At 30.9% G+C, this 8,948-nt stretch overlaps 1 long non-coding RNA gene across 2 annotated transcripts; it reads left to right on the top strand.

Annotated features, from left to right (window-relative positions):
• The first annotated feature begins 468 nt into the window (after positions 1–468).
• Positions 469–7,836, top strand: LOC106690429 (uncharacterized). 2 transcript variants are annotated; one of them, XR_010843763.1, is made up of 4 exons: positions 469–675; positions 2,905–2,989; positions 3,965–4,112; positions 7,249–7,836. It is a non-coding gene; the product is annotated as an uncharacterized lncRNA (long non-coding RNA). The 2 variants fall into 2 exon arrangements; XR_001344604.2 differs by having other exon boundaries at positions 470–675; positions 3,965–4,122.
• Positions 7,837–8,948: the final 1,112 nt, after the last annotated feature.

The following is an 8,948-nucleotide window of genomic DNA, read 5'->3' as shown; positions in this document are numbered from 1 at the left end:
TATTTTATTTAATTTTGCTTATATTCGTTTAATTTTATTTATTTTTTAATTTGATTATTTATTATTTTATTTTTTCATTATGCTATTTATTTATTTTATTATTATTGTTTTTTTGTCTTCCGTTCAATGTTATATTTATGCCAGTAAATGTTGTGATTTTAGAAACTAAAACACTAATTCCATTGTTTGATCATCGTCTTCGAGGGCTTTTGAAAGAACTGGGTATAGTCCCAAGCAATTGAGGTGTGGTGTGAAATATGGGAATTGTTGGAAAATATGGCTTATTGACAGATTATTGTTAATATTGTGCAATACTGGCATTTCGGAGGCGTTTCTTTAGAAATAAGATAGAAATAATATTTTCCATGTATGGTTTTGGATCTAAAAGTTACAAAAATACCTGGAGATAACTTTTTTTTTAACATTTTCTTTAGAAAATCACCCAGGTTGACATTATATAGGAAGGTGAAATAATGCATACACTTTATATACGTCATCTGTCATAACCTACACAACTACACCCAAAAATCAAAATTTATTTCGTTGAATAATTGGCCTAAAAAAAAAGATACACTATTCATTTTCTGTAATTCAGGAACATGTTATTCATACTGTATTAATAATGAAAATCCAAAATATGGACTCTATGTTACTTCAAGTGTGGATATTTTGAAGGTAGGTTTTAAAGTACCATATAGGTTAGATCACATAAAGCCTGTCTAGGAGAACAATGACGCAACTGTAAACTTAGTGAAATTGACTTTATTGTGTTGGTGGCTCAAAAATGTATTTTTCAGATGTTTGTAAGTCGATATAATAATACTAAAAAATTACACCAGGAAGGAATTTTGTAATACTAATTATGTCGATTTACAAACATTTATTATATCCATTTTTGAGACCGCCAACACAACAAAATCGATTTTACAGTTGTGTCATTATTTTTTTGGAACTATATTTTATTAAACCATTCATTTTCAGAAGTTAAAAAATAATCATAATTTTTGTGAATATACATACAGGTTCAAAAATATATGTTCGACTTTCACCCAAATCAGATATTTTGTTTACCTTTATTTTAAGAAGTTATTTATATCAGTGAAATTGGAATAAATACATGTTAAATTTACGAAGGATTAAGAAGTAGATATGTAAAATATATTTTATAAAAAACATGTATTCAATTTCTGTTTCCTTGGAAACAACATGCGTAGGTTACTTTTAAAGAAATCATAAGTCTTACACTCATTTAAAGTTTTATTGAAATTTACAAAGTCGTTCTGAAGAGCTTATGAAACATTATTTTTAATCATTGAATGAGAGACAAATGTAACAAGTTTCATTAAAAAATTTCTAATCCTGTGTAGTGTTTATCGATTTATTGATATCAATAATATTATCGATTATTTGATGATCATGATAAGGATGGCTGATTCAATTTTATTGTGTATATGAAAAGAGATAAATTGTATTCTATTACTTTGTTACCTTACAAAATATATTATTTTTTCCATTAGTATCAGTTTCTATCTACTTCATTATATTGTATAAATAAGTCATCAGAGCATGCAGAATTTATGCTACAGAAACTCCATCTCCCCCATAAGAAATAAGAGACATTTCTGACATTGAAAAAAAGTGTAAAATAAGCTACCGTTTAGCTCCTGAAAAAAATAAAATGAAAAAACCGGACAATATGAATAGGTATGCAAGACACATAGCAATTATGATTAGAAAGAAATAATAAAGATTTTCACCATGTTTTATCAGTAAAAATATTGGTTATAGAGTACTAAAATGAGATAGACCCTTTTTCTTTCTGTTTTTCTTAGAATACTAGGAATCTACTAGGTATGTAGAACAGATCGTTTAAAATAGAGACATCTGGGAAAAGTTTATGGATATTTTAACTGGGAGAGAAAACGAATAATAACATAATTAGAAATCAAAAACATAACTACCCCAGGTGGGAGTCGAACCCACTTGTTCTGAACTGGGCGCTCTGGAACATACGCCCCCATTCCCACTTTTTTTTTTTTTTTTTTTTTTTTTTTAATATCCCCCTCCCTTGCCATCTCTGGCATACGGGGTGCGGGAGCAGTGGGGCAGTGCGCTGGGGCTTGCGCATGCCACTACTCCCTAGGATCACCAATTTTTTTTTATTTTTTGCTTTTTTTTTTTTTTTTTTTTTATTTTTAACTGTGGTGCAGCCCAGCGCTACGTCTGATGGAGTTGCACCTTGTCCACTGCATCCCTCCGGGTGCCTCCTGCAGTTTCCAGGCTGGTCCTGCCCTCCTGGTCTCAATCCGGGTTAGCTTCCTCATCTTCTGGTGGCTCGCCGATGTTGGGCGGTCAAGTCCTTCCCATCGTGTAATGAGTGGGGCCCACCACCTCCTTCCACCCGTAAATGAACTCCTTGAAGAAGGGATAATTCTCTTCTTCTATCAAACTGGGAAGGTCCGACTCGGCGAGGGCGTAAATCCCGGTCTTTCTCGACAGCCTGGCTCGGTGTCCTTCCATGGCAGAGCAATCTATTATTATGTGTTCCGCTGTTTCAGGAATTCCCACTGTTCGCCCCCATTCCCACTGTTCACGTCCTCAAGGAACTAAGTATTTTTCATGTTTATCCAAAAATATTGGTTAATAGTACGGTAGGACCAAATTGCAGGAGTCTCTTGCTCTCTAAGATAAAGTCACATTAAGAATTTTGGTAATATTTTAATCAATCAAAGTGTAAATTCAACTAAATTGTTTTTATACATAAACACCATTTTTTTTTACAAAACTTTACAATTTAATTGATTGTATGATCATTAATTTATTTATTTATGATCATTAATTTTATACAAACTATCATTAGTCATTAAATAATTAGTTATTTTAATTTTCTTTTGTCTACTTTAGGTCTACAGCTCTTAGGTCATTGCTGAACCAAATATTTACAAAAATGATTAAGTGATAAAGGATGGAGGCAATTAAAAATGCTGTGGTAAGTTGAGAGGTGTCTACTCTAAACTCATAACTGATTATTATTATATTAATTTCATTATCATTAATTATTTTCTGTTTAGTTTTCCCCTCATTTGTGAGTTTAGAACTCAGGTGGGGGAAAACTCTATCAATTTATAGATGTAAATTTATAGATCTTTTCAATAATATATATTCTGATGTATTAGCCTCACTACTCTTTACTATTATAGTTTTTTTTCAATATTTAAATGATTGATTGGTAAATATTACAATCTGCCACAACGTTGTTGGGCAATAAGTAATAGGTATAATTAATCATATTCATACTAAATTCAAAAAATAAAAAATGAAAATAACAATAACTATTATTAAATAAATGAAAAAGTAATTTACATTAAAATAAATAAAATCTATTTCTAAATATATTTAAGCAGAGGGATAAATAAAATGAACTTACCAACTGTTTTGATTTAGGCGATTTTTGTTTAGATCTTTAGGAAATTTAATGATCGTTTTTGTATATATTTTTATTTTATTTTAAATATGCTATTTTATTTAATCATATAACATGTTATTATGCATTTTCTCTATTCTATGTAATTGCAATGTGCACTTGTCCAACTTTATAATTTCTGAGGTATGTATATATAAAATACTGTTTTATTCTTAACTTTCGTTTCCTGCTTTCTCTACAGGATTTATTTAATATAGAAAAATTTAAGAAAAGCTTAAAGAAAAACTTCAATCAAACCTTATGAGGTATTAATCAATGTAAAAGCTTCTTACTTTGTTTTTTTTATTATTCTCAGTGAGGTAGAATTCCCTCTTTATATAAAGATGGCAAAAATATTGAGTAACATGAAACTTATTCTACTTGTTCAAACTATGTTCTAACGTATCCTTGAATAAAAATAAGAAGATTTATTAATTATTTTATTAAATAAAAAAAAATAGTTGTAAATCAATAGATCTAACTTATTATTCTGTTATCTAGGAACCCTGGCGGGAATACACTGTGTACGCACCGATTGGGATAATATTGTGTGCCATTCCATGGTTGATTTTGATGAAAATCACAGAAAAAATCCCTTATATTGATGCGGCACATCTCAGGAAAACACTCCTGGCCTTACTATTTACGGGTATTTTGAGGTGTCTCTATTGCTACTAACGTATTCTTATATTTGTAATATGAAAATATTATAAGTCTAATATTAACAATATAGTAATAATTAGTAACCAATACAAGTAGTAGTTATCTAAGAGTGCAAGACATTACTTCTAGGCATATGAGAAGTTAGTAAATTCTTGAAGGGAAATGTTCTTGTACTTATAGTACAAGAGGCTAAGAGGAGAAAAAAGGAAGTTATTTTACCCCAATTTTTGATTACTTAATTGAAAACGAGGTATAACTACTAGTCAAAATTGATAAGTCTGCCAAGTATAGGTAGAGGGAATAAAAAATGACGGCTGTTTCAAACCGTTAAAAATAATTAATATTTTATTCGCAGCTCTATATCTTTACAACTACCAACAACAATAGAAAATCTAAGAGAGCATCATTTAAAGTAGAATAAATTTTCTAAAATGTAAGCCCTCATAGAGCTATTAATGTTCAATAGTTCTCGAGATATAGCTTTTCAAAAAGCAACATTTAACAAAAATGGTATATGGAAAGTACTGAAATGAAATATTAGTAGTCAGTTAATTTATTTTGAGAAATCTATCTCAGGAACTATGTGACGTACAGATGTCTACTAAAACTCAAATTAAAGCTAGTTTAATGAACTATAAAGCAGTTTATGATATTTATTTTCTTAGGAGTAGTAGTTTTCTTGAAATTCGCTAAAATAAATTGATATATAGTTGTTCGGACAAATTTATGGGCTAATATTTCAGCAAATTTACTCTACTTTAAATAATGTTTTTTTTTGTATTTTTATTGTTGTTAGTAGTTTATATTTATAAGATATAGAGCTTCCAAAGAAAAATTAATGTTTTTTTAAAGTTTTGAAACAGACGCTATTTTTTATTTCTCCTACCTATACTTGGTAGACTCATCAATTTTGAGTATTAATTATACATATTCTTGATTAAAGTAATAAAAAATCGGGGTGAGATAAATGCCTTTTTTTTCTTCCCGGCTCTTGTACTATTATACGTACTTGACTTAAAAATTCCACTAAAAACAAAAGAACAGTTCGACTCTGCTATCGAAATACTTTCTAGATCGATAGGAACTACTATCACTAACAATACTTCACCAATGAATAACTTACTTCGTCACATACAAGCAGTATTAACAGAAAAACGCCGGGCAAGAGTGAGGTGGCACAGAACAAGATATCCCTCGGACAAAACTCATTACAATACATTGACTAACAGACTGAAAGCAGAAATTATAAAACACAGAATACAAAATTTCCAGAACTTAACAGAAAACTTAAATACCACTGACAAATCATTATGGAGAACTAATAAAATACAAATCCTTCAACCATCCACTTCTCACTGAAAATAAGACTTGGACACTATCAGATGAAGAAAAAACTCAAATGTTCGGCGAACACCTCTTCAAAACTTTTAACCCCCATCCTGATATCCTTAATCCAACCCATCTTGAACATGTTGAAGCAGAAATTAAAATTCCACTCCAAATGACCCTTCCTCCTAATGCCTTTCATCCCTCAGAAATAATGAACATCATCCACCAATTACCTTCTAAAAAAGCTCCTGGCCACGACCTTATCACAGCACACATTCTGAAACAGCTCCCTCGTAAAGTCATTCTATTCCTTACCTATATCTACAATGCTACACTCCGATCCACCTATTTCCCGGACCCTTGGAAAATGTCTATAGTAAAAATGTTTCCCAAACCCTCCAAGCCATTTGAATATCCATCTTCCTACCGTCCTATTTCACTCATGCCCATTATGGGGAAAATCCTAGAAAAACGGAATCCTCTCGTATCCAATCTTTACAATCCAAAATCCTTCGTAAAACCATCCATAAAGACCTAAATGTTCCTTATGTAACCGATCTAGCCCGAACCCGATATTATTCCTTCCATAATAAACTCTAACCACCCAAACCCACTAGTTTCTAACCTTGCTTCCTCTTCCATTCCTGGCAATCCTCCGAGGCGCCTGAAAAGAAGATGGCCTCGTGACCTTATATTGTAAACTGTTTTTAGAGTTCTACTACTGAGTAGTTTCTCTACATCCTGTATCATATCATTATGTCATTATGATCAAATTTACTGGTTGTATTTTTTATACAGTTGTAAATATCAATAAATAAATAAAAAAAAAAGGTTACGAATATGATGATACGGAAATCTAAATATTACCATTACCGTGATTTTAATACTGTAAAAAAACGACTGTTTCCAGTATTATTTTCCAGATTCTGAATCTCCAGATAACTGATGAAATTTTTTGATCCTTTTGAGATATTTGACATTAATAGTGAGCTTTTCGCACTTTTTTCGGGTTTTTGCTTATAATTTTAATGGATCTGTGGTAGGAAAGAGATTAATTTTACTTTTCTAACACGAAATTTGGCACGATTTGAGTTCAGTCCCAACTCTGTGTATTCGGATGTTTACAAGATACAAGGCACTACAAAAACTTGATATTTTTTCCGAAAAGTGAAATTCAGATTTCGGGTACTCCAGAAAATACTAAAAGTCGAAGTGAAGTTGTAGAAAATATTTTTTCTTCATCCAACGGCCCGAGAGAGGCTGTGAAAGAGGGGCTTTCTGTAATTTCTATTTTTGAGTTTATCCACTAATTATTATTTTCAAATCCAAAAATTTATTTTTTTTTCATACAAAATTGATCTAATGTAGAAAGAAATTGAAACTGATATGTCTAACTTGCTTTTCCTTCACTATATGATAATCCTCCTAGGTGTCTGAAAAAAGTAGCCCTCAAAATCTTCTCCTCTAGGAATATTATTGGGGTTTTATCAATGGGTAGATGCTCCACATACCTGTATCATTTCATTGCATAAGTAACATCAAATTTAATCATTGCATATAATTTTAATACAGTTCTAAATATCAATTAATAAATTTAAAAAAAAATGATGGGTATTGTACCTCTATTAACTCTTCAGAAAAAACAATTTGAAAATTAGTGTTCTATTGGTTGATTTATTGTGTCACATATTTTTTTGAAGATACCTAGTAATAGAATCTATTTGCCTTTATTAAATAGTTTTAACATATTCTCTAGCTACTGTCTTCTAAGATTTAATCAGACTTTTGAACAGGTGCTTACCTGTATATGTGGACGCAGGGATCAAACCCACACGATGCCGAAGTAAAGCAAAACACTTTCGCAGATGAGGTTTTTCTCCTCCTGGCAGGCGGATACTACATCGTCCACACCCAGGAGAGTTACCGGCGCATCACTCACGATTTCCTGTACGTCGTCTTTATCATTTTGGTTGTGATCCATCAGGAAGTTGGCGCACTAGCCATCATCTACGGGTTCCTGGTGGTGGCTCCGAACGTCTTCCTTATGCTGAGCCAGTTTGTCGAAAAGCTTAATTGCACGACTGTCACATGGTCACTTAAACATCTCAGTATCATAGTGTATTTCTTGAGTAACCTTGATATTTGTGAGATGGGGCATAATATTGTTCTCAATGAAAAAGTACCTGCTCATATAATGATTGTGTTCACGTTTATATTGATATTCCAGTTTCTCAATATAATCGAAGATGTTTGTGGATTGATGGGTGGGCATGAGGAGCCTAAACCTAAACCTTGTAACTTAAGGGTATACAGAATTCGATGTATACCATGTCCGAGCAAAGCGCTATGTAAAAAAAAATAAAGGTGTTTTTATAATTTAATTTTTCTTTTTTTTCGATTATTTATCAACATAGATTCTTCATTCGTTCGAAACTACAATAATAATTAGTAGTCCTAAAATGAATAGATATTATGTTAAAAACAGTGTTTAGAAATATAAATATACAATATTTATTAACACTTTATTAATTGCTTTAATTTTTACTACATATTTTTAAAAAATATAAGTGTCAAATTAAGTAATTACATAAAATAGACGTATACCCTAATTTGATTCGGGTAAGTCTATTATTTACAGAGCTCGACAAATATTCAATTAATTCAAAAATTAGATAAATTGATAAATATTACAATCTACCACAACGTTGCTAGGCAGTAGGTAATAGTGGTAACTGATCAAATTCATACTAAAATTTTTAAAAAAAATAAATAAAAATAAGAAGAATAAATAAATAGATTAAAAAAATCATAAAAATAAACCTACCTCATAATATATATATATATAAACAGAAGAAAAAAATGAACATAATCACTGGTAATATGCCAGTGGAGGCTGAGTAAGTGCGCTAAAGCCGGAAACACAATATTACTTATTATATTTGAAGAAGATAATGGACCATATAAAGTAGATTTGAGGAAGATAGTCCAGGTGGCGGTCAATAAAGGTATCAAAATAGTAACTATTTATTGAACCAACGTTTCTCCCCACTTTGCAGGGCTTCGTCAGGGCTAAATAAGAAAACAAGATACAAACATTTTAGAATTAACAGAACATTAAAAATAAAAAACAATTCAAAACAATTGTTAAGTTTATACAGTGTATTAAAAAAAATAAATAAAAATAATAAATTATTAATATGTTATTATTAATATTTTATTATTTTTAGTTTTTTTTATATATACTGTATAAACTTAACAAATATTTGGAAATGTTTTTTATTGTTATTAATAATTATTATTATTGGCGTGACCGACCGTGCAGGTGGTTTCCATAGGATGGGCTCGTCATTTCCATGCCTATTTTTGTGAGTGCCATCCATTGGCTATTGGGCCTCAAAAATGCCCGGTGGGAGGGTGTGAGTGAGTATTGTATAAATATATGTTTGAAAAAATCCCGGATAGGGCAGGGGACTCGAACACACAACCTTTGGGT

This window comes from Halyomorpha halys, unplaced genomic scaffold (assembly GCF_000696795.3).
Source record: "Halyomorpha halys isolate HHAL.00 unplaced genomic scaffold, Hhal_1.1 Scaffold1714.1, whole genome shotgun sequence".
Taxonomy (NCBI): domain Eukaryota; kingdom Metazoa; phylum Arthropoda; class Insecta; order Hemiptera; family Pentatomidae; genus Halyomorpha; species Halyomorpha halys.
The sequence above is the reverse complement of the archived record's forward strand: the minus strand, read 5'-3'. Positions and strand labels throughout refer to the sequence as shown.